Source organism: Rhinichthys klamathensis, unplaced genomic scaffold (genome assembly GCF_029890125.1).
Source record: "Rhinichthys klamathensis goyatoka isolate OS25496 unplaced genomic scaffold, OSU_Roscu_1.1 h1tg000036l_1, whole genome shotgun sequence".
NCBI classification, from domain to species: domain Eukaryota; kingdom Metazoa; phylum Chordata; class Actinopteri; order Cypriniformes; family Leuciscidae; genus Rhinichthys; species Rhinichthys klamathensis.
In genome coordinates, this window is record NW_026606584.1 from 11307026 (window position 1) to 11330294 (window position 23269).

The 23269-nt window shown below is 39.3% G+C and overlaps 16 non-coding genes across 16 annotated transcripts; all 16 read left to right on the forward strand.

Annotated features, from left to right (window-relative positions):
- Window positions 1-6393: 6393 nt before the first annotated feature.
- Window positions 6394-6465, forward strand: trnaa-cgc (transfer RNA alanine (anticodon CGC)). The gene has a single exon. It is a non-coding gene; the product is annotated as a tRNA-Ala (tRNA).
- Window positions 6466-6557: 92 nt separating this feature from the next.
- Window positions 6558-6629, forward strand: trnaa-ugc (transfer RNA alanine (anticodon UGC)). The gene has a single exon. It is a non-coding gene; the product is annotated as a tRNA-Ala (tRNA).
- Window positions 6630-6778: 149 nt separating this feature from the next.
- trnaa-ugc (transfer RNA alanine (anticodon UGC)) lies at window positions 6779-6850 on the forward strand. The gene has a single exon. It is a non-coding gene; the product is annotated as a tRNA-Ala (tRNA).
- A 97-nt stretch (window positions 6851-6947) lies between these two features.
- Window positions 6948-7019, forward strand: trnaa-ugc (transfer RNA alanine (anticodon UGC)). Its single transcript has one exon. It is a non-coding gene; the product is annotated as a tRNA-Ala (tRNA).
- Window positions 7020-7116: 97 nt separating this feature from the next.
- trnaa-ugc (transfer RNA alanine (anticodon UGC)) lies at window positions 7117-7188 on the forward strand. The gene has a single exon. It is a non-coding gene; the product is annotated as a tRNA-Ala (tRNA).
- Window positions 7189-7337: 149 nt separating this feature from the next.
- On the forward strand, window positions 7338-7409 carry trnaa-cgc (transfer RNA alanine (anticodon CGC)). Its single transcript has one exon. It is a non-coding gene; the product is annotated as a tRNA-Ala (tRNA).
- A 92-nt stretch (window positions 7410-7501) lies between these two features.
- trnaa-ugc (transfer RNA alanine (anticodon UGC)) lies at window positions 7502-7573 on the forward strand. The gene has a single exon. It is a non-coding gene; the product is annotated as a tRNA-Ala (tRNA).
- Window positions 7574-17523: 9950 nt separating this feature from the next.
- trnaa-ugc (transfer RNA alanine (anticodon UGC)) lies at window positions 17524-17595 on the forward strand. The gene has a single exon. It is a non-coding gene; the product is annotated as a tRNA-Ala (tRNA).
- A 311-nt stretch (window positions 17596-17906) lies between these two features.
- On the forward strand, window positions 17907-17978 carry trnaa-ugc (transfer RNA alanine (anticodon UGC)). The gene has a single exon. It is a non-coding gene; the product is annotated as a tRNA-Ala (tRNA).
- A 97-nt stretch (window positions 17979-18075) lies between these two features.
- On the forward strand, window positions 18076-18147 carry trnaa-ugc (transfer RNA alanine (anticodon UGC)). Its single transcript has one exon. It is a non-coding gene; the product is annotated as a tRNA-Ala (tRNA).
- Window positions 18148-18244: 97 nt separating this feature from the next.
- On the forward strand, window positions 18245-18316 carry trnaa-ugc (transfer RNA alanine (anticodon UGC)). The gene has a single exon. It is a non-coding gene; the product is annotated as a tRNA-Ala (tRNA).
- Window positions 18317-18413: 97 nt separating this feature from the next.
- On the forward strand, window positions 18414-18485 carry trnaa-ugc (transfer RNA alanine (anticodon UGC)). The gene has a single exon. It is a non-coding gene; the product is annotated as a tRNA-Ala (tRNA).
- Window positions 18486-18614: 129 nt separating this feature from the next.
- On the forward strand, window positions 18615-18686 carry trnaa-ugc (transfer RNA alanine (anticodon UGC)). The gene has a single exon. It is a non-coding gene; the product is annotated as a tRNA-Ala (tRNA).
- A 97-nt stretch (window positions 18687-18783) lies between these two features.
- On the forward strand, window positions 18784-18855 carry trnaa-ugc (transfer RNA alanine (anticodon UGC)). Its single transcript has one exon. It is a non-coding gene; the product is annotated as a tRNA-Ala (tRNA).
- Window positions 18856-19004: 149 nt separating this feature from the next.
- On the forward strand, window positions 19005-19076 carry trnaa-cgc (transfer RNA alanine (anticodon CGC)). Its single transcript has one exon. It is a non-coding gene; the product is annotated as a tRNA-Ala (tRNA).
- Window positions 19077-19644: 568 nt separating this feature from the next.
- On the forward strand, window positions 19645-19716 carry trnaa-ugc (transfer RNA alanine (anticodon UGC)). Its single transcript has one exon. It is a non-coding gene; the product is annotated as a tRNA-Ala (tRNA).
- Window positions 19717-23269: the final 3553 nt, after the last annotated feature.

A 23269-nucleotide genomic window follows, 5' to 3' on the forward strand; every position in this document is an offset into this window, starting at 1 on the left:
GCACTGTGCACTTGGAGAAGTCACAGTATGCGGAAATTGCAGACTAGGAAAACAAAAGTGGGTCATCCAGAAGATACAACCGGGGACAGCTGGTTGTGTCTGCCGAACCTGTAAATTATGTAAAGAGAAACTTATTTTACTCGGTTCAAAATGTTCCTGCAAGTTTAGAAAGTCTAAACTGGAACTGTGTAACAGATGTGATAGGCTAGAAGAGCAGAAATGGGTGCAGACTGTCAGTAAGAAAGAAGTCTGGTTAACCCGAAAATCGAAGATAGCCATGGGATGTGTTGCCCAAGGCAAAATAATGACCTGCTGGGTTAGCAACCCGATCCCTTTAATGGAAGAAGAAGAAGAAAAGGCATGGCTATATCGATATTGTCATTTGTCAGGACTAACTAGTCCTTCCTACACTGATCCTCTGGAAGAAGGATCTGTGATGGGCCAGATTCTGGGACAACTGACCTGTCTGGATGTGTGGGAAAAAGTGATCTCACATAATCTAAGTGAACCAAACAAAGTCATTCTTGTGAAAAGAGAGGGTCAGTATGAGAGCAGCACAGTCGAACAGCTAGTTGTAGCTGAGGCAAAAAATCTGAACTTTAACATTGTACAACACAACTGGGAGACCAGAACATGGGAATTAGGTGTCAGAGAAACTGACATAACCATGATGTCCAGAAGTCAGATTATCATGACTGGGGAAGCCTGGTTTAAAATCAAAAGTGAGGGAAAAAGCGCGTCTGTGATAAGGAAAATGACGGTGAATCTCTGTTGCACCAGGGGATACATGGGCATCGGATTCGGAATACAAGGAATCAGAGTTGTATGGGAAACAGAACCTAAACCCGCGAAAGAACGAGTTCGAGACTGGCTGCTCCAAAAACATTCATAGGGAAAGATAGGCAAACCTCTGTTTTCTCATCCACAGCAAAATGACTAGAGGGGGGAGAGGAAGAAGACTGAAAGACGAATACAGAAGACTCCATCAAGAAAGGAGAAGAGGCTACCAGGAGGTAGCCGCAGTATAACTTTCATTCTCTCAATAGTCATTTTGGGTGGATTCGGAACAAAGGAATCAGAGGAAATCTATACTGTCTACCCCTGTAGTAAATTGGAGAAGATAACTAAATTGTACTGCTATAATCAAACAATAATGAACAAAGGCTCGCCCTTGATTTTAGCAGGAATACTATATGACCCAGAAAATAATGCTAAATTGATAAGGAACTGGATAACAGTCATAGACCCTAAATACTGGAATTGTACCAGTGAAGAAAGTTTCCTTAATTCAGTGGCAGATTATGGCCCTACAACAGAAAAAGGAAAGACCATAGTAAAATGGAAAAAACTAGAAGTACTAAATCAAACACATGTCTTACTCCAAGGCCAGAGATTAGACAATACGGCAGCCAAAAATATTAGCATAAAAAACTTCGACCTGATATGGTGGACCTACTCATATGGAAAAACTATCTCTAGTTAGAATGGAATTGTGAAACAGGCAGAGCAGAAATAAAAAGACTAAAAATATTTGTAGATAAAACTAAAAGAAAACCAGAGATAATCAAAGGCAGGGCAGAGACTGAGGAAATAGTGTCTACTGAGTCAGAGCCGATGAAACCTGCAGCGTTGCGTTTAGGGCCAGCACCAGTAGATCGTTGGATTCGTGGAAGCGAATTCCAGGATAGGACCCTAATTCATTCAATTCATGAAAAAGAACCAATAATCCCTGCAGGAAATACAAACTGGATAAATTGCTACCTCAGGTCCCGAGCCACACCAATGTGTAAGAAGGTCCAAGACTGCCCATGGATAGGAAAAATGTTATGGCCTAGCAACAAAGCAAGGTCAACTGTCGATCATAAAAAACAATCTGCCTATAAAACAGACCAGGATAAAAAAGTCTGGTACTGTGTGATAAAAGCTGAAGCCCCATGGAATCAAACCTTAATGGAAAAATATGAGAATGAAACTATCTCTATGTGGCATAAATGGATACTGAATAATTATAATTTCACACTAGGAACAGGTAGCGAGAGGGATAGGACTACCTGGACTGTGAAAGCCACATTAGAAGGAAAGAAAAGATCTCGAGGTAATTTTAGACATCCGTATACCTTAGAATACTTTCCGAATGCAGGAATCCCCGAATTAATTCTAAATATATCCGGAATAGCAGAATATCTAAGAACAGAAGTTACAGATCAACAGTATAGGAGCGCCTTACTGTTGTATATGCTACAAGGGGGTGAAGCCCTAAAGCATTATACTGTTACTAAAGGAACAGATGGTTATGTGAGATATCACGGGAGGCATCAGGACATTAAAGATATAAAAACGGGTAAAAAGGAGGCTAACCTTATCTGGCCAGTACATATGAAATATCTGGGTTCACATCAGATAATAAATTCGTACAAAAAGCAATCCATAGGACAATGGGAGAGTGGTTATTATTTAAAAATAGATGATCCACATACATATCCATGGGGAAGTAGGAGAAAAATATATATTAGACCTACCAAAGGAACCTTCACCAAAAAATGGAATGTGACTGACTGGTACGGTAACCCGTGCACACGACGAGACCAAATAGAAATAGTAAAAAGCTTCAAAGGAAAAAGAATTGCGTACAAATTGAAATGCGTAAAAGAGTTTGATTTAGGAACAGAAGTTTTAATGGTGGGGGTAAGGGAAGACAACAAAAAAGTTGAATTCTGGAGTGATCAAGTGGAGATTACATACCCGTGTACCGCAGAATTGTTTAATAAGTGGCAATATGCTACTTTCAGCGCCCCTATTATGCAATCATATGCTGCGACGACTAAAAATAAAAGCATCGCCAGAAACCATATGTCCTGCAATTATGAAGCTATGGAAGGCACAGAGTGGACAAAAGAGAATCTGAAAATAACCCCTCTGATACTGAAACAAATGACAGGAGAAACGCAAATAAGAAAAATATGTGCTATATTCCCGTATATTGATTATGAAAGCGAATGGAAAGAGTTACTTCACCCAGTAGACGATTATTTGGAGTTAGAAAGTATAGGAGCACATTGGTTGCATCGGATAGACTTCTGGACGAAAACCAGGAGCCCCTCAGATGTAACATTAATTAAATTAATAGGGAAAGTGGTGAAGAAAGCGTTTGAAGATATCGGGGGAAAAGTGAAAGAAGTAGCAGAAAATGTCTGGAGCGTAATAATAGACATATGGGAAATATTAAGAATAGTACTATATTGCGTCGGGGGCATTATAGTAACGATTGTCATGCTAATGGTCCTAATTAAATTATTGAATGTATGCATCAATTGCAGGAGATTGCGCGAAATAACTAACAAAGCCAAATATAGAAGAATCCCCTTGTCAGTCGACATCTCAGAATCAGAGAATGACAGTGAGGCAGAAGGGGAGGGGCTTATAGCCAAATTGACAATATAAAGATTGAAGGATTCGGAGTATCAACTCACTCATCTGGCCTGATCACCCAGCTGACTGACTTTATCCACCGAGAATATACGAAATCTCTTTGAAGAGAACCAGAAGATGGCATCCAACCAAGAACCAAATTCATGGGGAAATGATTCCAATCTGACTGACCCAACTTGCTCCGATCCGCCGGTAAACAAATCTCAAATCATAATCTACAATATAATTCTGAGCTTTTATTGGCTGATGATGATAATGGGATTAAGGGGGTTATGGCAAATTCCAATTGCATTGTGTCACATAGCCGTATTCAATTTGAGGAGATGGCTTAATTTGGCGGGAATATTAATCGGACAAGTTGTTAAGAGCCCTAGAATGAAATCCATATTTGGGACTAGAGGCTTGATAATTCTGGAAACCCTCAATATAATACTCACCACATGTACTTTGGTAAAGTACTATCTTGAGGGGGGTTATGAAAAACTCATAGGATTTTGTTTTACTATTTTTGTGATTTTTTATTTAATGGTATTAGCAATTAGACGAGTGGAAGCTGGAGGTAGAAAAATGGCTATCTACATAGTAGTGATGATGACAGCTGCATTAATAACCATGGTGACTGCAGAATATTATGATGATCCTAGAATGTTTGGTATATCAATAATGGTGGTTATCAATGACTGGTTTTATCTAATGAAAATGATAAAAGCTGTTAAAACATGTTGTCTTAGTATTGAGTTAAAAATACCTTCTGTAACATCTAATTAGGATTCAACAACCTACAATAGACGAGTGAGGACAAGACACCTTGATGGATACCAGCAACTTGCAAATGAGAGAAAAAGAAACTGTAATATGTGTAATGGGCATACTGAAAGTTTAAGAATAAGATGTTTTTTAGAAGATAGATGGTGTGACATGTGTCCCGAATGTACTGTTAAAGGTGAAGTAAAAATGGATGAGATTGGGGGAGTAGTTATAACAAAAAGAAGAGAAAGAATGGATACTTATGGACCCTGGGTGTCAAGTAGATTCCTTGGATGGTGTATCGAAATGAATTTCCAATGGTGTGGTATAGGCGAAATTCTAGCAATGCAGGCTGGCTCAAAAAATAGTTATACAGCCAAGACCTATCATCTCGAACCGAGGGTATACCTGAAAAGAAACAATGCTGGTGGTCTGGAAACCATAATAGGAATCGTGTACAGAAGCTGGGTCTGGGGAGACCTAAGTCAATCACCAGATGGTGAAGAAGAATATGAATACAGTTGTGTTTATGTTCCAACAGAGAGTCCTTATATCAGAGGCCCCTGGGGAAAGGGCGGAAGTCCCATTCACTCAACGAATCGCGGCCCAAGGAATTCCATTCGGAATCAACCAGTTGAATCTGGACAAACTTCCGAAACTATGGAGGAAAAAACACGAGTTTCAGTGGACACCAATGAACCAGCAATGGTACATGCAGATTGTACTGCAGAGTCTGATGAGATGGTGTTACCTCTCGGGGATGAGCAATGATCAGGTCAGAGGGCTAAAAGTTATGATGTGCAGGCCTAATGAGGTTGGTTACCGCCTGTGTGAGGTAGAATTCGACTGTATCACACCAAGTGTATATTGTATGGGAAGTTTGGATAGATTGGATAGATTCTTGGAGACAGAATGTCCGTTTGGTAACAATACACAAAAACCAAGGAAACTACAGTGACCCAGAATTAATCGGAATAGATTTAGAAAAACTAAGATTGCTCATTAAATGCCACGAGGGGGTGTGATTTAGATGGCCCATATGGGTGACATTTAAATCGCTTCCTCTGATGCCCCATTTCAAAAGGTGACCAGAATAAAAGAAATATCTGGGCTATTAAGGGATATAGACATTTGAAATGTATAAATGAATAAAAGAAATGATTGTGGTCAATGTATGAAATATGTATGACTTGTTTGAAGGAAAGAACCTTTAACCCACAAAGCTGCTGTTAAGCATGAACAGGATGCACAGACCCCCACCCTGCTTATCACAGTTTCCAAGTACACTGTTGATGTTATCTCACCTCCTATATACTCAGAATTAGGGTGTGCTGCCGCTAGCTAAAACATATCCTGCTGTTATCTTCTGATATATATATATGCTTGCTGTTAGCTGCAGAAAATGATTGCTGTTAGCTACCGAAAGTGCTTGCTGTTAGCTACAGAAAGTGTTTGCTGTTATCTGCGGAAAGAAATTGTTGATAGCTACCACCAGTACCGGTGGAAACCTGGCTATAAAAGAAGGAGAGTCAGACGGACTCTTCGCTCTTCCTTGCAACCAACACTCTGACACGCCAGCATTTGTCAGAGGCAAGAAGCTTCAAGCCTAGCTAGTATCTATCTGTTAGTTAGTACTCATTTATGATCTGTAACAAGTATTCCTTTTTCATTTGATTGTTTTAATAAATTTTGTTACATTTATTATAATCATCTGACTGGACCTTGGATCATTGAGTGCTGTTCACTTTCCTTCAACTGAATCAAGAAGATTCTTTCTGGGGAGAACCAACATCAAGGGGTGAGAATTCTTTTGAGATAAGAATAATTCACTGTTGAATTGGATTGATCAAACAGCCTAGCCAAAGAGGCAGCATATAACATGTAAACATATAGAGTGATATATGTACTACAAACTGTTGTAGTGCGAACATGGTTGAAGAGTACCGCAAAAGGGAGACTTATAATATAAAGGGGAAATCTATTATCTCTATAATAGAATACGAATTTATATAGACTGATCACCTAACTCTTGAGGACACGACTAAAGGATAGGCTCTTTAGTTACCGCGGGATTATATTGATGTCCTGAACGGATGTCTTATAATTCGGAACGGTATTAATCGTGAAAATCCATCGCACAGTGTTGACCTTTATCAACTATACATTTTGATTTAAAGGCACATCTGGGTAAATATCACAATACACTCATCACAGTGAGGGGATGTAGCTCAGTGGAAGAGCGCATGCTTCGCATGTATGAGGTCCTGGGTTCAATCCCCAGCATCTCCAAGCAATGTTGGTCTTTTAAATCAAAGGCATACATATACATCGTGCATAAAGAAAATAATATGTAAAAAAGAAGAAAAACAACAGCTAAATCGGGGGATGTAGCTCAGTGGTAGAGAGCATGCTTTGCATGTATGAGGTCCTGGGTTCAATCCCCAGCATCTCCAGCCAATGTGGAGCTTTCCAGTAATTTCTTTGCTTGTGTCTTGAACCTCAAAATCACATATGTATGCATTCCAGTGTTGACCTTTATCACCTATACATTTTGATTTAAAGGCACATCTAGGTAAATATCAGAAAACACTCTTCACAATGAGGGGATGTAGCTCAGTGGTAGAGCGTATGCTTTGCATGTATGAGGTCCTGGGTTCAATCCCCAGCATCTCCAAGCAATGTTGGACTTTTAAATCAAAGGCATACATCACATATACATCGTGCATAAAGAAAATAACATTTAAAAAAGAAGAAAAACAACAGCTAAATCAGGGGATGTAGCTCAGTGGTAGAGCGCATGCTTTGCATGTATGAGGTCCTGGGTTCAATCCCCAGCATCTCCAAGCAATGTTGGACTTTTAAATCAAAGGCACACATCACATTTACATCGTGCATAATGGAAATAATATTTAAAAAAGAAGAAAAACAACAGCTAAATCAGGGGATGTAGCTCAGTGGTAGAGCGCATGCTTTGCATGTATGAGGTCCTAGGTTCAATCCCCAGCATCTCCAAGCAATGAGGAACTTTCCATTACTTTCTTTGCTTGTGTCTTGAACCTCAAAATACCATATGTATGCATTCCAGTGTTGACCTTTATCAACTATACATTTTGATTTAAAGGCACATCTAGGTAAATATCAGAAAACACTCATCACAGTGAGGGGATGTAGCTCAGTGGAAGAGCGCATGCTTCGCATGTATGAGGTCCTGGGTTCAATCCCTAGCATCTCCAAGCAATGTTGGTCTTTTAAATCAAAGGCATACATATACCTCGTGCATAAAGAAAATAATATGTAAAAAAGAAGAAAAACAACAGTTAAATCAGGGGATGTAGCTCAGTGGTAGAGCGCATGCTTTGCATGTATGAGGTCCTGGGTTCAATCCCCAGCATCTCCAGCCAATGTGGAACTTTCCAGTACTTTCTTTGCTTGAGTCTTGAACCTCAAAATCACATATGTATGCATTCGTGTTGACCTTTATCAACTATACATTTTGATTTAAAGGCACATCTAGGTAAATATCAGAAAACACTCATCACATTAGCCGCGTTTCCACTGCCGGGCTAGGGCCGGGCCAGGGCTAACAGCGAGCCGAGCCGAGCCAGTGGTATCGGGCCTCAAGCACCGGGCTTGCGTTTCCACTGCCGGGCCAGTAGCCCCGCAACGCTGCCCTAAACCCCGCCCCTAACACGCCTTTCTGGATCAAACGTCATACAACCCAACCCATTTCAGCGGGTACTATGAATTTATTTATTTTTTAAGTTAGGAAGATAGCATGTATATTAACTCACCGACCGTGGCTGCAATAGTGTCCCGATTGTCTCGCGAGTCGCCACTGTTGTGGCAAAAATTCATCTCAAACAAACATCACTGCGTAAGAGACACTCAAAGTCAAATTATATAAAATAGAAGTATTTATTCTTGCAAGAATAGGAGCAGTCTAATACACAGTTGTTACCCTGTGCAGAAGAGTGACACACCCCCAGACATACTGAACTAGCTTTTATCTTAGTTTCAAGGCCTTCTTCCCCCCAGAGCCTTCCTCCCAGTAGTTTTCCATAGACGTCACTAGTTGGCCCACTAAGCTCCCCTGCACCAAATGGCCTTCTGACATCTAGGTCAGAGGTCCTTGTTCGTCTGTTCTCTGGAGTGTCTCCCCCTTCTGCCTCCCCAGGTACATAAACAGAATCTTCTCTCACTACAAGTGAGAGACACACATGTGACATTCTTTGAATCATCTATATTTTACTAAAGATCAATGAATATCATTAAAATTGCCACCACAACTCCTCACTTTTTATCATTCTGATTACCCATAATCACAATAATAAACAATAAAACAAATTTTAAGTCATATCATCACACTTATACTCTTCATCTCTGATTTTTCCATAAATGATCACTCTCCTTGAACCTGTGAAGAAAAGTTTAGAATGAAGAAGCATAAGGCTGTTTTTGTGGGGGAAAGGCCCCGTAATATTTTAGCAAGCAAGTAAACATTTTTACTGGGCCGGGCTAAACGAGAAATCACTGTTCCTGCGCTCCTGTAAACAGACCCTCAGTCACACCAGTAAGGAGTAAATAGTTATAACACAATAAGGAAACCAACAGAAAAAGTATAATAAAAAATTCCTCAGTTTCAACCCCTGTCCTTGTACGCCATCTCGTAACACGGATGACCGCTGCTTGTAACCTTCTTTAAATCTTTTGCCCTTAATCTTTCTCAGAAAATAAACAAATAGAAGAAAAACAAACAGAACATACATTTAACACATATCTCACTGTAGCTCCCGCTACCTGTATCGTCACATAATTTTGTTCATCCTTGGGATAGACTGTCATTTTCACTAATTGAACAGACAGCATGTTTCACCTGTCACTGTAATCGTATTCCCCCATGAATAACAAAATTATTAGAATAACAATCCTAACTCCTATCATTAAGCCTTTTCCATTAATCTACGCCCATCTCCATATTTCACCTCGGTTTTCCTAACCATATTTTGTTCACTTCTAATTCAATTTAGTAAGCTCTATTTAATGCCATATTTAACAAAATCTAACCAGAGAAGTCTTATAATTTTATCCATTCTTCTAACCAATGCAGTTGTTCAATATTAACTCTAATATTTCCATTACGGACACAATCAATATATTTTCTACATTTACAATCAAATCAATACCTAGTTTGATTCAATCAAACAAAATCATCACAAAAACAGATTCTTCTGTTAAACTTAAACCATCAGTTGTGTTGATCATCTCGTTTCCCCCCACGGACGTTCCGTGTTCTTTTACCTTTAACTTTTAATTCAAACATGCTGTGGTTCTACTTAATAAGCTTCAACAATTATCCCTATAATTTACATTAATTAATAGATCTTCTCTTCCCAAAGACATTTTCCTTAAATATTTCCTAATGAATAAGTAACCAATCAAATCTTTTGATCTACTGTATATCAATACTAAGCCCTATTTTGATTTAATCAAATAAAATCCTCAAAATAATCACAAAACCACATTCTTAAACCATTAGTTGGTTCACATCCTCCTCCAGGCGTGTTGATCATCTCATTCGCCCCATGGACTATGGGATGGTTGTGGCCTGTTGGTGTAGGTGAGAGGCTTGGACCCAGGTGTCACACTCTCCAACCATTTTCTGATCCTTATAAGGTTTTCCCTTATATCACGACCGCACCCCCACTGGAGTGAACTGTCACCTGTGAATGGAGACCTTAAGTATTTTGTTAGTGACCGCTTGTCTAGTCGCTTGTCCCTTTTGGTGTGACCTGTGGAATCAACAACCTGAAACATTATCACCGGATAATTTCTTGCTCACTTAATAGCACTCGGGGTCCTTTTACCCTGAAAAACACTCAACCCACTTTGCTCATGTCCACAATATTTATACATTTGGAACAGAATTAGTTCTGTTTGATCCAATCCATCCTGACATTCTGTAAAAGGAAAATTTTAAGTTATGCGCTGCGCAGGTGTAGCACCTTTCTGCCACAATAATAACCCAGGCCAGGATAGTTAGCCAAATTCATCCATAGCCATCATTTTATTGGGCACATTTTGCCCTGTCTCCCAATCCTGCATGCTCTCTGTAAAGAGAAACAAATTTCGAGGTTATTGTCAGATAGTAAAGTACGTAGTTTCTTTTGTCTACTGTTCTCCCGTGGCCTTCGATGCCCTGGCGTTTCCTGTTGAAACAATCTTTGTTATTGGTGTGTGCGGCACACTCACAGACATCAATTTTGTTAGGCAGAAAAATGGCTTCTTTCAGGGCTTTTATCCAATTACCCCTAGTGTTCTCCCAACATTTATTCAGAAAATGTGAACCCCTTAATAAACTATATTTGGCAATTGTTATACCATCTCCCTCTTGATGCACGACACAACTCGAGCATCAATTTAACATAACATTTAACACAGTGTTTTTTATAAAGTTTGCCATCAACACTAACCCAAACGTTGTCCTTTAGACAAATTTCCTCCAGACATCTTTCTCTGCCTCTGAAACAAAAATATTACATTCTTCACTTAAAGCCACAATCTCATCTTCTTATCGAAGTATTTGAAAGGCAACGGCCCTCAGTCTCACAGCGTATCCTGCTTTTCAGGCCTGTTGTTCGGTCTCTCAAGTCAGTCATCTACAAACATTTCCAAAGTCATCAATTTTCCCTATCAGGTCAGGTCGTGCTGTGCAGACTTGGTCAATGTCAGTCAATCATTTCTCCCCCTTTGTTCACAATAATCATAAATGTGAGGGGCTCTCTTGATAATTTCATGTTGACTTAGCCAATATGTCACTTTGTTGTTTCCCTCAAATCTACAACATTTTCATTTATCTCAGCCCATGCCAGATGGTGATCTACAACTACACAATTCCAATTTACTTAAACTGATCTTCAAATCTACATTATGTATGACAAAAGTATTACTACCAGACAGAGCTTGATGGCCAATCAACTTAAAGCTTGTCCCATGTTCTGTATTGTCTTTTCATCAGAATTATCAGCTTCTTTAAAATTTGTCATTTGCCTTAACCCATCTGTAATGATAAACTCATTCCAGAGGTTAATGACGCAATATACACACCATTCAGGCGGAATATTAGTGCCCCAAACTAATACATACAAGACATAAAGTGCTGTCACCATCACACACACTCATACTAGACACACATATGTTAACTGCTCATTCTCAATGTTCACTTTTCTTTATATTATTGCTTAAAGATTTAAATTTTAAATAAGATTTTAACCTTTCCATTTTCCTGTAGCTTCTACCTAATTTTACATGGTATCTTAACCACTTTCAAAGCACGTCTGTTCATTATTCATTTGATTTTTAGACAAGTCAGCTGGGTTGTTTTGTTTCATTATCATTATTTTGCTTCAGCTTGCTCTAGCAGGCAGATAACAGAAAGACAGACACAGTTACCACCCCTTCCTCCAACTCAGGCAGTCTCTCTCACTATAAACAAATAATTTTTCCACCAGCCTCCTAAGGCTGTAACTTAGACAAAATTTGTATTCATTACAATAACCTTTGACCATTCGCCTATGTCATCCAGACTGTCCTTAAATCAAAAGCTGTCTTCATCTTTAGCCACCACCATGTCTAACGACCTTCAAGAGTTAAAACTATGTCATAGACCTATTAGTTCAAAATCAACACTATGATTTTCCTTGCCCATAAGGCAAACCAGTACATAAAAAGTTTTGCTACTGTCTCCACAACAACTAATGGAAATCACTTCATGGCCTCAGCTGGCTCTTGAAAGCCCACTCCTGTTAGGCCTTTATCTATAATCTCCATCAGGGTGTTTTCCCCTGGCATATTTGCAGACGCTTGTCACAATAAAAAAAACAAGCCATACAACTAATGCGGTTTCTTCTGGCGAGTGGTATATATAGAGGAGCTTTGCTTTATTGGGGAGACATGCCGTAACTCGTCACCGCGTCATCTCCCCTTAACGGCATAAGGACGCTGCTGGCCTCACAGCTCCTGCTCAACCCTCATACCTGTCTCACATAACACACCTCCATTCAGGAGATGCCCAATGACTTTACGTGATCCACTCTGGCTTAGGTTGCCCCCTGTCTGGCCAAAGAAGGTCTTACCCGTCATAGAGATGGTCACTCATGCCCACTGGTGACCGCTCTTTCCAATCACACAATCAGTTCTCTTCAACAGAACTCAGCTATTTTCTGGAGCTTAGGAAAGGCACGTTCAAGAGTCACCAGGGCCATTCGGACTGCCTAATAGTTGTAACACAGGGAGACAGATTAATAACAACAGTATTTAATCACTTAAATCCATTAACCATCTTAAAAGCAGCAACCTAGCTACTCAGTGGATTTAGATCACAACCGTACATTCAGTGTACTTCATCTGTAGCCGGAGCCATCGGTCCTGAATGGTGGAGACTAAATGAGACAAAGTTACTGGTCCTAAAATAAGCTAATCAAAATGTCATCTCTATCTGTATTATTATTTTAAATACTTCTTTAAAGTCATTCAGTTTTATTTTTAAAACATCTCTGTGTCTATGATCTTCAACTGAAACACTGTGCTTTACTTATTATCACAGATACCAGCTTTTAGCTGACTCATTGAATGAGAGAGACTCTGAGACTCTATTGGATGGTACACTGCTCTCTCATATACTTCTAACATCAAACTTTTATCTACCATCTTTTAACTCTATCCCAGCTTAAGGCATCTTTGCCAGAAATTACATACGGTTTCAAATAAACATATTATTTATATTTGTCTTTTGCCCACCTCCGGGAATTTAGACATTACAAATTTCCACTCAGATTGAGTCTCTGTCGCACTGGCAGTTTCAGGCACAGCACACATCAGATTTTAGATAAGCGAACTGTTTCATTACAGCCCATAACAAACTTATCTTTTGAAAGCAAAACATCAGCTTCTAGTTCTTTCATGGTCAACTTTTCAAGCTGTTTGTTTAATCAGATGCCTTTCAACACATTTTACATTTAGCAACTGTTAATTCAGTAGCCTACTGCTTCTGCTTATTTGTTCTTACATAATGGTAATTATTCTAGTTCTCAATAACGTTTCACATTTCTCAATCTCAATTACCATAGCTTAATCTCTGACTTCAAAGTTTTCTCTTCTAGGAGTTTATCAGTCTCCAATCAGGATTCACACTAACTTTGACAAGGCTACTCTGCATCTTTTGCAGTTATTATAAATCATCTTTGAGATCTGTCTCTCTATATTACCTTTACATATTTTGCAACTCACATTTGTTGGAGTCACAAAAGGATTCACTTTAAGACTTCAATCTTTTGACCTTGTTTTTTTTATCTCTTATTTCTCAGACCAAAAATTGTCACTGTCGTCATTTAAACACTGATCTATTTTCAACCCCACATTACAGTATTATCAGAAATGTGTCACGTGTTAAATGGTCCTGCTGACCACAATCAAGACACTCTCTGTCATCTGGTTGGTTCGTGTGTCAGCCTCAACTACAGCATCAGACACCTTGCAGTTTGATCACTGTGAGCTTCCAAAGGGCTTCAACTTAACTGCACACCCTTGAAGCAGTGTGTGTCCCATTCAGGAATGTAAACAGACCCACTGATAAGCAGTTCTCTGTATTCCTTTGACCATCCACCAATGGCGGATTCAATCACAATAGCCAAATCATACTCTTCATCATTATTATTGGCAGAACATAATTTCATGAGCAGCACAGAAAATGCTCAAAATATTCGAATTTGTTTTCTGTCTTTACCTTACTAATTTGGTATTATCATCAACAACACTAATTACAAGTACTGTTGCTGTTATCCCAGCTTATCTTTTACAAAACATCATCTGCAAATCTCTTCAAAGTGAGATCTTCAGAGCAGAGCTGTTTACAGCATTTGCTCTCTTCTGTCTCACTATTTATTTATTTATTTATTTATTTTCCCGGACTGTTCAGTTACTCTTCATAAAGTGTAACAATTTGTACATCATTATTTTCATTACAACTGGTTTGAAGCCTTTTCCCTTCCATCACATGGTTAGTCTGCAGATTCAACTTAATATTGTCATTATTGTCTCAGTCTTATCTCTACTGTTTCTCCAAAACAGATTATATTACTCAGTCCGTAAATTACACAGACAACCATTACAGCTACTTGCTTCAATACCCTTATTTTCTTAACATTAATAAAATAAAGCAGATATATCATCATTTCAATCATTATTTTATCAAAATCTAGAATTGTTCCCCATTCTGCTTAAAACATTCTTCATATCATGTTAATCCCTGTCAATCATACAATGCCTTATTTTATTCTAAAACTTTTCATATCATTTAAACAGTTTATTTGACTTCCATAAATTCTGTCAGACCATGTCTATTTTCATCACATATAGTTTTCTACTATATTTCTCCTTTCTTTTCCCTACATGCCAGTTCCTTCATTATCCTCTCCTTTCTTTTCTCAAACATGCCAGTTCCTTCATTATCCTCTCCTTTCTTTTCTCAAACATGCCAGTTCCTTCATTATCTAACCAGTACATGATTGTTTGAACAATCCCCACACACACATGTCTCACACACCAACCTTTTTGTTTTTTCACTTCCCTCTTCCACCAAGTCTCACTTACAGTTCCCTCTATTTCACACAGACAGCCTTATTGCTTCTTGCTACTTCAATCCTTGTCATATAAATTTAAGTTCTATAGACATCTAATGTCATGCATCCATTTACTGGATGAAGAAGTAAAAACATTATTTCTCCTGGCAGTTCGACATTTTATCTTCAAGCCAACAATCCATTATCTGTTCACATTTTTTACACACATGTTGAACGCAGCCACAACAACCTTTTGTCCCGCTGCCCTGTTCCACTGATTCTCGCACACTCTTAGTCTATTTGTGCTCAGTGTTCCCTCCCTGGGGAAATCATGGTATTTTCTCAGTTTTTTTTCAATATCTAAAACATACATTTCCCCCCATACTTTCCTAGTTCTACAGAAAACCGGTGTATCAAATTTGGCATGCTTACTCTGAGATTTTCCCATACTGGCTGTTTTCTGTTCCCTGTGGATTTCTCTTCAACGCGCGTTTTCTCTAATCTGTTTAGGCGTCCCCAACAGACCCGATTCTTTCTTTTAACCCAAATCGGTCGGGTTGCACTATTAGTGCCCTCCTAATTAAGGTTTACCAAAAACTGTTCTGGTTCCCCCTAATTAGCCTCAGTACCTAAAAACAATTTGCTCCGTCGTGGAACAACTAATTTTTAGGGTACCTATCTGTTTGAAATCTCTTGATCTGTTACAGTTCTCACTTAATCCCAGATTATTTATCTGCTTGAAATTTCTTGTTCTGTTACAGACCTCAATTAATCTCAGATCATTTTCCCTCGTATCTGTTTGAAATTTCTTGATCTATATAGATCTCAATTAATCTCAGATTACGTACCACAGAAACAGCCTTCAGCCAATATGGTTCAATTTCACTCTTCTCCCCAATTAAACTGAATTTAATTAACTTACCCAAAAGAAAATAAATTGAACTGTCTCTTACCAGAGATGCTTCTGTTGCCACCGGGTTCTTTCAATTGATTCCAGTGGAGTTTCTCCTGGCCCTGATAGCGGTCGGCCCCTCTCTCTGAAATTTACGAGGTAGAGCTGGAACTGCTCAGTCCAGGTGGCCAAACACCGTCCGCTCTCAGGTCCAGAAGGCACTTCCAAGGAATCCCACTATTCTGACACCAATCTGTTGTGGCAAAAATTCATCTCAAACAAACATCACTGCGTAAGAGACACTCAGAGTCAAATTATATAAAATAGAAGTATTTATTCTTGCAAGAATAGGAGCAGTCTAATACACAGTTGTTACCCTGTGCAGAAGAGTGACACACCCCCAGACAGACTGAACTAGCTTTTATCTTAGTTTCAAGGCCTTCTTCCTCCCAGAGCCTTCCTCCCAATAGTTTTCCATAGACATCACTAGTTGGCCCACTAAGCTCCCCTGCACCAAATGGCCTTCTGACATCTAGGTCAGAGGTCCTTGTTCGTCTGTTCTCTGGAGTGTCTCCCTCTTCTGCCTCCCCAGGTACATAAACAGAATCTTCTCTCACTACAAGTGAGAGACACACATGTGACATTCTTTGAATCATCTATATTTTACTAAAGATCAATGAATATCATTAAAATTGCCACCACACCACTAACAGAGGGACGCAGCACACCGTCCATCAAGTCGATCCATGGAAAATCCCTTCTCTGAGCTCCGCTTTGTTCAGTGTGCGTTTTAATCGCCTTGTACAATACTGCGCCCGCAACTTTTTTTTACTTTTTCCTGAACTTGAAGCGTTGCTCGCTGAATGCTTAGCTTAGAAAGTTCAGCATCAATGTATTTTATAACGTCCTCGTTTCTTCACACGCCGTCAAATTGACGTTGTACCCTTTCTTCTGCCCAAATGCTCAGAAGAGCTTTGGTATCTTCGACAGACCAGTACAGGCGATTCTCCATTTCGAGCAGCGATTATTTTCCGCGATATAAAAAAATGAAATGTGCATCTTGCTTCAGATCATAACGTTCCATAACACTGATAAACTCCACCTTTTACCTTGAGCACGCCTCTAGCCCGAGCTGGCCCGCTTTGGCCCAAGGTATTCGACGGGCCAGAAATCCTGGCCGTTGGCCCCGAGTAAGCCCCGATCAAGCCCCGGAAGTGACAGTGGAAACGCGACTGGCCCTGGCACGCACTAGCACTGCTCGGCCCTGGCCTGGCAGTGGAAACGCGGCTATTGAGGGGATGTAGCTCAGTGGTAGAGCACATGCTTTGCATATGTGAGGTCATGGGTTCAATCCCCAGCATCTCCAAGCAATGTTGGTCTTTTAAATCAAAAGCATAATATACATCGTGCATAAAGAAAATAATATGTAAAAAAGAAGAAAAACAACAGCAAAATCGGGGGATGTAGCTCAGTGGTAGAGCGCATGCTTTGCAATATATGAAGTCCTGGGTTCAATCCCCAGCATCTCCTGCCAATGTGGAACTTCCCAATGCTTTCTTTGCTTGTGTCTTGAACCTCAAAATCACATATGTATGCATTCCAGTGTTGACCTTTATCACCTATACATTTTTATTTTAAGGCACATCTAGGTAAATATCAGAAAACACTCTTCACAATGAGGGTATGTAGCTCAGTGGTAGAGCGCATGCTCTGCATGTATGAGGTCCTGGCTTCAATCTCCAAGCAATGTTGGACTTTTAAATCAAAGACATACATCACATATACATCGTGCATAAAGAAAATAATATTTAAAAAAGAAGAAAAACAACAGCTAAATCAGGGGATGTAGCTCAGTGGTAGAGTGCATGCTTTGCATGTATGAGGTCCTGGGTTCAATCCCCAGCATCTCCAAGCAATGAGGAACTTTCCATTACTTTCTTTGCTTGTGTCTTGAACCTCAAAATCACATATGTATGCATTCGTGTTGACCTTTATCACCTATACATTTTGATTTAAAAGCAAGTCTAGGTAAATAACAGAGAACAAGCATCACCACGAGGGGATGTAGCTCACTGGTAGAGCACATGCTTTGCATATGTGAGGTCATGGGTTCAATCCCCAGCATCTCCAAGCAATGTTGGACATTTAAATCAAAGGCATACATATACATCGTGCATAAAGAAAATAATCTGTAAAAAAGAAGAAAAACAACAGCTAAGTCCGGGCATGTAGCTCAGTGGTAGAGCGCATGCTTTGCATGTATGAGGTCCTGGGTTCAATCCCCAGCATCTCCAAGCAATGTTGGACTTTTAAATCAAAGGCATACATCACATTTACATCGTGCATAATGGAAATAATATTTAAAAAAGAAGAAAAACAACAGCTAAATCAGGGGATGTAGCTCAGTGGTAGAGCGCATGCTTTGCATGTATGTGATCCTGGGTTCAATCCCCAGCATCTCCAAGCAATGTTGGACTTTTAAATCAAAGGCATACATCACATTTACATCGTGCATAATGGAAATAATATTTAAAAAAGAAGAAAAACAACAGCTAAATCAGGGGATGTAGCTCAGTGGTAGAGCGCATGCTTTGCATGTATGTGGTCATGGGTTCAATCCCCAGCATCTCCAAGCAATGTTGGACTTTTAAATCAAAGGCATACATCACATTTACATCGTGAATAAAGAAAATAATATGTAAAAAAGAAGAAAAACAACAGCTGAATTGGGGGATGTAGCTCAGTGGTAGAGCGTATGCTTTGCATGTATGAGGTACTGGGTTCAATCCCCAGCATCTCCAGCCAATGTGGAACTTTCCAGTACTTTCTTTGCTTGTGTCTTGAACCTCAAAATCACATATGTATGTATTCCAGTGTTTAATATTCCAGTGTTTAATATTTAAAAAAGAAGAAAAACAACAGCTAAATCAGGGGATGTAGCTCAGTGGTAGAGTGAATGCTTTGCATGTATGAGGTTCTGGGTTCAATCCCCAGCATCTCCAAACAATGTTGTACTTTTAAATCAAAGGCATACATCACATATACATCGTGCATAAAGAAAATAACATTTAAAAAAGAAGAAAAACAACAGCTAAATCAGGGGATGTAGCTCAGTGGTAGGGCGCATGTTTTGCATGTATGAGGTCCTGGGTTCAATCCCCAGCATCTCCAAGCAATGAGGAACTTTCCATTACTTTCTTTGCTTGTTTCTTGAACCTCAAAACCACATATGTATGCATTCCAGAGTTGACCTTTATCACCAATAATTTTTTATTTAAAAGCAAGTCTAGGTAAATAACAGAACACAAACATCACCACGAGGGGATATAGTTCAGTGGTAGAGCGCATGCTTCGCATGTATGAGGTCCTGGGTTCAATTCCCAGCATCTCCAAGCATTGTGGAACTTTCCATTAATTTCTTTGCTTGTGTCTTGAACCTCAAAATCACACATGTATGCATTCCAGTGTTGACCTTTATCACCTATACATTTTGATTTTAAGGCACATCTAGGTAAATATCAGAAAACACTCATCACAATGAGGGGATGTAGCTCAGTGGTAGAGCGCATGCTTTGCATGTAGGATTTTGCATTGCATCGTGCATAGTGGAAATAATATTAAAAACAAAAGCTAAATCAGGGGATGTAGCTCTGTGGAAGAGCGCATGCTTTGCATGTATGAGGTCCTGGGTTCAATCCCCAGCATCTCCAAGCAATGTTGGACTTTTAAATCAAAGGCATACATATACATCGTGCATAAAGAAAATAATATGTAAAAAAGAAGAAAAACAACAGCTAAATCAGGGGATGTAGAGCGCATGCTTTGCATGTATGAGGTCCTGGGTTCAATCCCCAGCATCTCCAAGCAATGTTGGACTTTTAAATCAAAGACACACATCACATATACATCGTGCATAAAGAAAATAATATTTAAAAAAGAAGAAAAACAACAGCTAAATCAGGGGATGTAGCTCAGTGGTAGAGCGCATGCTTTGCATGTATGAGGTCCTGGGTTCAATCCCCAGCATCTCCAAGCAGTGGCGGATCTAGAAAATGTTACATGGGGTGGCAAGAGGTCTTGTCAGGGTGGCAGGGGTAGACGGTGGGAAGGTAACACTTTACTTAAAGGGGTGTACATAAGACTAACATGACACCTTCATAATCGTGACTTGACACATGTTATGAAAATGAAGGAAGTTTTATGCATGTTTGTGACAACTGTCATTAAGTGTCATTCGCTCAATTATGACATTTTTAATGCAAATATGACATTGTTTGACATGTCTTTATGACACCTTGACATAAACCAATACATCATAACCTGTCAGTGTCTTTGTCATGACAACTTGACATTACTAAGACAACACAACCGGTCATAAACATGACATAGCAGATTAATTATCAAACTTAAAGGGTTAGTTCACCCAAAAATGAAAATTAAGTCATTAATTACTCACCCCCATGCTGTACCAACCCCGTAAGACCTTCGTTCATCTTCGGAACACAAATGAAGATATTTTTTATTAAATCTGAGAGGTGGATCACTGCTACATAGGCTGCCAAAGGGAATGATACTTGACGGCCCAGAAAGTCATTAAAGAAAATGTTTAAATATTTCATGTGCCTACAGTGGCTCCACTATAAGTTTATCAAGCGACGAGAATACTTTTTGTGCGGAAAAAAAACAAAAATAACGACTTTATTCGACTATTCCATTGCTTCCTTGTGGGCCTGAGACGAGAGTTCAAGAGATTTCCAGGACGCATGCGCGAGAACTGACATTCTTCTTCTACTACTATGTCATACCTGTCAAGTATCCCGTTTTGGCCGGGAAAGTCCCGTATTTAACCCTTCTTTCCCGCCGTCCTCCCGTATTAGGATTTTCCCGTAAATCTCCCGTATTTTAACCTGCGTTATTGAAAAATAATAATACCCCGGGCGGAGTAAAAAACAAAACAAAAAAACATTCCCAATCTGAGCTCTGTCACTAGCCTCGCGATAACTAACGTTACAGGTACTGTAGGTGGCAGTTGTCGCGATAGTGTGTGAGGTCAGATGATGAGTGACAACGCGGGGGAAACCGGGGGGGGGAACAAAAAAACAAACAAAAACAGAGACGGATGATGGACGCTATGACAGAGCAAGGTACTCCTGCCAAAAAACCAAAACCCTCATGTACTAAATACCGCAAACAATGGGATAGCGAATTTACTTTTCTGAAGAGGAGCAGGGGACTGACAGTCACGCGTTTTGTAAGTTTTGTAACTGCGACTTTAGCATCTCACACGGGGAAGGAATGATGTATGTCAGCACGAGAAAGGGTGTTTAGCATGGTACGAAAGATTGTTACAGAGAATAGGATGACGTTAGACAACACAGAACTGTTTGCTCTACTCTCATGTAAAATTAACCACTCTGGCCCAGCCCACAAATACACTCCTTCCAAAACAGTTAAAGTCTGCAACAAATTTGTTCAATAACTCACTAAAAGAGTAAAGAAACCAAACACATGTCCCTTAAACTCGTAACAGAGAACTCCGGCGCAAAATGAACCTTTGGTCTAATTACACATTGTTCCCTAGTCAACCGTTATCTGAGATTTGTTTTCATGATTATCGAATGTAAATAGTTTTATCTCTAAAAACAGTTTAGCCTATAAAGCTAGTATAACGCTAGTATATTGGGCATGGAGTAATGACAAATAAAAATCGCTTGTTAATACCACTAACAAGGCTCAAAATAGCCCCACACTTACACGGTAGCATAATGAGGGTCCCTACCTTCAAACCGAAGCATTGAGAACTTTGTCAGTGTCCAGACAGTTTAACAAGAAGATATTTTATAAATACAGTCAACTTCGCGTATACAGGCAGAAGCCATCTTTGAAAAACAGTCTCTACCAGTTGATCTACGAACTGTTTTTAGAGATAAAACTATTTACATTCGATAATCATGAAAATAAATCTCAGATAACGGTTGACTAGGTAACAATGTGTAATTAGACCAAAGGTTCATTTTGCGCCGGAGTTCTCCTTTAATGACAGTAGTCATAAACATGCAAACCCTACTTCATATTCATGACATATGTCATGTCATGGTTATGAAGGTGTCATGTCAGTCTTATGTACACCCCTTCAAGCAACGTGTTACCAAATGGGGGGTAGGCCTATATAAAAAAAAAGGTACAATACTTGTGTCCAAGTACTTTTAGCCTTAATGGTTATAGATTCCAGCTACTTTCTTCAACTACTCTTGCCTGCAAAAGTCAATATGTGAAAACCTCTGGTTATCCTTGTATTACATTACACTGTAGGGCCATAGCTAATAAGTAGCCTATATAACAAATATAAAATCAGAAAGATTTATCACATGCGCACAGACCAGTTGTTTAGACTACTTATTATAATAATCCTAATTGTATTTGTTATTTCCCCAGTTGTAACCTGGTTTCAGAGAGGATATCTGAGAGGAATTGGATTTGCATAGCTAATCAAATGATCGATCTCCTAACTGGCACTGTATGTTGTAACGTAACGTCGGCGTAACGGCGACCATCAGTAAACGTTATGGATAGGGTTGCCAACCGTTCCGTATAATACGGAATCGTTCCGTATTTGACACATAAAAGGCTTGTTCCGTATTGAACTGATACGGAACGCACTTTGTTCCGTATTTTTGAGAATCAATTCAGTGCAAATCCATGACAGACGCATAGCTTCTAATATATATGTCAGACAGACTATGATGAATGAACGACTACCGCTGCTATAATGGCAAATTCGGGGACTTGGCGCCACCTTGACGGGCTCTGACGTGTAATGACGTAGAGTTGGCTCATTGGTCGCACGTCAGAGGCGCCCGCGCCATTGGATGTGCAGTTGCCGCAGCGCAGCCTGAGCGAGCCAGACGCTCAATGTGCAAGCTGTGCAGCTGCAAATGCATTTTACAGGCTTCAGTAAATCGAGTAAAATGTGTTTCCGAAGACATTTGTAGGCTATGATAAGAAAAACTACTAAAAAAAAATGTAAAAAATTTTTTGCACCGGAAAGAACATTCTAGAAGTCTAATTCTATTGAATAAGTTCGCACAAGGCTACAGAAAACTGTTGTGTTTATTTTTCTTCAAATGCAGTCTAAGCCGATGAGTTTCGAATGTTATATGTTGTATTTGTTTAAGTTAAAAATAAAACGTATTATAATCTAAACAAATACATGGTTCATTTTTGGCAAAATGATCATGATAGCCTTTATATATCTGTATGGTTAAGTCTTGTATATTGATTAAGCCTACTTTGCTATTCTATAAATATATAGGCCTAATAAGTTGCATTATAATATGATATAAAATGTATGAATTTTATATCATATTATATATGGCGTCACCGGCAACCCTAGTTATGGATACAAACCATTTATATTTTTTATTAAGCTGTTCTTGTCTTTACTAAAATCATAGGCTAATCAAAGGGAAGAGTGCTCTTACAAATCACGAGGGAGCGATTTGACCGCTGATTTTGGCTAACGTAATACACTCGCTGTTTTGCTGATGCTGAATCGTCTTTAGCATACAATACATTCATTAGAAAT